The sequence below is a fragment of the Vigna unguiculata genome, chromosome 1 (genome assembly GCF_037176805.1).
Source record: "Vigna unguiculata cultivar grain cowpea cultivar isolate G323 ecotype 2 chromosome 1, ASM3717680v1, whole genome shotgun sequence".
Taxonomy (NCBI): domain Eukaryota; kingdom Viridiplantae; phylum Streptophyta; class Magnoliopsida; order Fabales; family Fabaceae; genus Vigna; species Vigna unguiculata.
Window position 1 is genome coordinate 24,514,245 of NC_140792.1, and position 4,659 is coordinate 24,518,903.

The 4,659-nt window shown below is 31.4% G+C and overlaps 1 long non-coding RNA gene across 4 annotated transcripts; it reads right to left on the bottom strand.

Annotated features, from left to right (window-relative positions):
* Window positions 1-1,095: 1,095 nt before the first annotated feature.
* Window positions 1,096-4,395, bottom strand: LOC114175365 (uncharacterized). Of its 4 annotated transcripts, none has more exons than XR_014993415.1 (6): window positions 4,154-4,391; window positions 3,749-4,051; window positions 3,317-3,512; window positions 2,620-2,807; window positions 1,675-1,853; window positions 1,096-1,567 (listed from the first exon to the last, which is right to left on the bottom strand). It is a non-coding gene; the product is annotated as an uncharacterized LOC114175365 (long non-coding RNA). The 4 variants fall into 4 exon arrangements; XR_014993416.1 differs by having other exon boundaries at window positions 2,620-2,790; window positions 4,154-4,390; XR_003602826.2 differs by having other exon boundaries at window positions 1,707-1,853; window positions 2,620-3,512; window positions 4,154-4,395.
* Window positions 4,396-4,659: the final 264 nt, after the last annotated feature.

Sequence of the window (4,659 nt, forward strand, 5' to 3'; positions counted from 1 at the left end):
TAATTAAAAAAAATTATGTTAATTAGAGTTGATTCAATTATTATTAACTTTATCAAAAATTAATTTCTATTTAAAAATTTGATTGATTACGTCTAAAGAGATCTCTACTTTTTATTCACAAATTTTGAACCCAAAACTTTACTAACAAAATCAAATTCAACTCAAACCCACTAGATGGTCCCTCTCATATTTAGGCTACCTCAAGTGCAATCAATTTTTGGTGCATTTCAAGAATACATATGATTTCATTCAATTTGTGAATGCTCACAACACATTATGAAGAAATTGATGAATTCCTTTCTCATGTTAAACCTATTTACAAATTATAGCAACTACATTCTTTTGCATTGCACTATTTTTTAGTTTAAACAACAATTTAAAAGTGTTGCCTAAAGTAAAAAAAAAAATTGTGGCATTAAGTTTAAGCAATGGTTTTTTTTTTCTAATGTTACAAAAGTTTTGAAAATCATTGTCTAGAAGAAAACAAGAGATCACACGTTTTAGCCAACACATTTTTAAATTGGTTTCACTACGCCAAAATTGTCAATAGATAGCGTTTTTTTTGCTAATAGATAGCGCTTTTTAGGCGCTATCTATTGGAGTGATATCTATTAATAGATAGCGCTTGTAAAAAAGCGTTGTCTAATGACACTTTATAGATAGCGCTAGTTAAACAAGCGCTATCTATGTATTCTTCAAAAATATAAAGGATCTATAGACAACACTTGGTTACATACGCGCTTTTTATTTATTTTTCATCAATAGATAGCATTTTCACAATCAAGTGTTGTGTATTGGTTCAATTATATTTTTTATAATTTTTTTAATTTTTCATTCATTCCTTCTTATTTTAGTGTTATCTTTGCAAAAAATATTTATGAGAATTATTACGGGTCTCTAAATACCTGTCATAACAAATCCAACTTACTATGATAAGTTACATAATCAATGAGTTTTTTATTTTATTTTTTCAATTTTCCTCCATTCATAATAATATTACCTGAATATAACAATATACAATTATCAAATAAAATAATTTCATTGACTAACTTTATCCAATAAACATTTTATCCAAAAAGACTTACTCTATCAATGTATAAAGAATCCTACAACTTTAGAATTTATTCACACATTTAAAAAAGACTAAACATTGTACATATCTCACTATGAACCAACCACCTAAGGTTGACATAAACAATCCTTGTTCTTAACACTAGAATTGTGCATAACCTTGCTACAAGAACGCATAATGCTGCCATGATCATGGAAGCTAGGAAAAAGCATATGCTACCATAACATTTTAGAAACTCAATAGCAACATTTGGCAAATGCAACAGCAGTGATCCCATACTTGGTGCTGACAATGAGACTAGAGAATACCAGTGTTGCTTCAAGGTTTTCCTGAGTGATGAAATTGTATAGTGCACCAAAGTTTGAGACCAAACAACTATGATGCAGTGGCTGGAACAATTGCCCGGTGAGCCATCCCATACCAATGAAAAGATGCCCAACAGTCATAATGAGTTGAAATACTACCGATGTAATTGGTCTTGAATATGCATAATCTCTGCTCAAGTAAAAACACCATGGAATTTGAAATCAAATAAGATGTAAAGGAGACATCTAACAAATTCTAAGTTGAATTAAACATGGAATAAGTGCAATTTTTTTTACCTTACAACAAGTATATGTATATATATTCTTACCCATGACGCACAAACTGTTGATGATGGTGTTACTTAAAGGGGTTGTGTTGGTGATGCAGTAAGAGTATTATTAAAAATTAGGAGAGTCGTAGAACTTGAGAATAACTCTCGATATCAGAGTTCATGCTGTATTGTCACTACTATTCTCTGAAATCATAAAAATTGGTTTTAGTATCTGTTAGTTAAGTGTGTCCAAATGCAAATAAATGAATATATAATGTTATCTCATTCACTAATTAATACTCGCAAATACCTAGAATACGATATGATGTATTTGAATATATATCAAATTTTGGCTTAAAACGTACCTATATCCTTGTCACCGTTTGAAAGAAGGTGACTTCAAATAAATCAAGGCCTTATCTTAATTTCATAGTGTTTATATGTTCATATCTTAATTAAATGTGATGTAATTAATTAACCCATTCATTGTACATAAATTTAATGTACACTTTTGCGGGATATCATTGTCTTATTTTCATAATATAATTTTTTTTTTGGTAAAATATAAAGACAAACTATTATTAGATTTTTAAAATCAGTGACGGGTGAAGATTTTTTCCATGAATGATATATATATATATATATATATATATATATATATATATATATATATATATATATATATATATATATATATATATATATATATATATATATATATATCAGAATTCTTGTTATATAACATGTGCAGGCCATATATCACAATATTCATCTATTTGACTCCAATTGTTAAAAAAAGAAGTAAACAAGTAAGCAAAGAATTAAAACCCCAATTGTTAGAAAATGTTATTTAAACTAGTAAAGCTGCGAAAGCAAGAGAAGAAGAAGTAAACAAAGAATCATGAATATTCATGTAAGTAGGACTGAAAAAGTCTAAACTGTTTTCTGAGAAGGGTGCTAAAAAAGTTACCTGGATTTCCTGGAAGGCTCTTATTCGTCGTGACAGGTGCAAGTGGTTGTGAATTTGTGTTGGAACCATTGCTATTATTTGTTGTTGTGGTTGAGGTAAGAGAATGTGGAATATGGAACTAACTAATCATCTCAGGCTAGTCCTTAACTGCTGCATCTTCTCTAGTATTCTCTGTAGAGAAGCTCCCACTATAACAATTTGTGATGTTTGACAACTGAAATCATTTATAAATCCCAGTGCACAAGATATATCTATATATCTCATTTGTCTAGTTTTGTTTGCTCTCTCACTATTTAGCTTCTTTTTTTGTCCATGTACGCCTTATGCATTTGTAAAAAAATTAGCAGGATCACAAGTTTACAATGCATTATGCATATCAGAATAAATGTAGCTGTTAAATCAAAGGTCAAATGCATTACATTATCCAAGGAACAACCGACCATATTAATATTCATACCAAGCCTAATTTAGATGCCAAGTCATTATGTTATTACAAACTGTAAGTTGATTAAGGGTGAGTGTTACCCTTCATATTCCATTCAAAAGAAAAAGAAAAAGAAACCTCATTTCACATAGGTCAAAGGACCACTAAATTGTTATCATTAGGTCCATAAACTGTTTTGAGTTTGTGAACACACAACTCAAAATATGAATATTAAATAATCTTAAAAACCACCACGAAAAAGAAAGGATCTACCTGAAGTTTGTCCACCTCCTTTCCACCTAAAGTTTGAAGTAGGTAAAACTAGTGTAATGAATCTTCCTCTCCAAACATTAAGAACAATTGGCCTTTGGCAAATGAGCAAAATAGGCAGAATTTGTCCTACTCGAGCAATAACAATTTGTCCTACCCCAAAAGCAATTAATTGAAGAGCTTCATATGATCTTAACTTCTGCCATCCAGAGAGTAAACATACCACAATAAAATTATTAAAATTGCAATTGCCTCTAATGAAAGTTTGAACTACAACTTTATATAATGAAATTTTCGTATTAATCCTTATTTTTGAAAGCAATCCCTACTCGTGCCAATCCCTCTTCCTAATCTACAAGAAAATACAAACATGAAACAAACCTCATTCTTTAGGTTAACCTAAATAGAAATTCTAGCAACAACATGAAAACTTACTAGAATGGAAGAACTGAACTGCTAAAACAAGATGAACTGCTACGCGACCTCCGACGTGACCTGTTATGCAAATTACTGCTACACGAATGTCCTGATGTTGTCTGAATGGGAGACGAGAATGGAGGATTGAGGGTGGAGTGGTTGCTGCTGTGCAAACTGCATTGGGGGTGGAGAACGGTCGGCGAGGGGCACGCGAATGGAAGACAAAATTGAGAGATTCATTGGTTGTGAGAACGCAAATGAAAACAAGTGAAGATTGAGTGAAAAAAGGGTGAGAAGTGTCCTCAAACTTGCACTAACACACTGCACATTGAAACGGATTACAAGGTTGAAACGAAAGAGGATTAGGGTTTATCGAAATCGAACAAAGAAATTTTGTGTGGAGTTCATGATTGCGGATAATACCTTGAAATTTCAGTGCTCTCGAGGATCATGGGCTAGATAGAGATGGCGCATACGTCACTAACGGTGTGGTGGACGTTGCTTATGGAGCAAATGGCGACGCGGCTGCCGTTGATGATGCGAACAAAAGCGAACGACGCGAATGACAGGACGTGAGTGGGAGTGAAGTTGAGAATGGGTGAGATGAGAGTGAATTTTGCAGTTGTTAGTGAATAAAGTTAAGATTTGGGTGAGTTGAAAGTGAAATTATTCAAAGTTGGGAATTAATTTTTGCAGAGGAGGGCAACAAATGTTTTTAGAATTTTTTTATTAATAATAGATAGCGACTTTTTAATAAAATGCTATTTGTTAATATTCCAATTCATAGCACTTAAATTTAAAAACGTTTTCTATTAATTGATTTAGTTTTTGTTTATATAAAAAATATATATATTCAATATAGATAGCGTTTTTTAGATGAAACGTTATCTATGTATATGTATTTTATAAAGCGCTATCTTTTGTTCTTG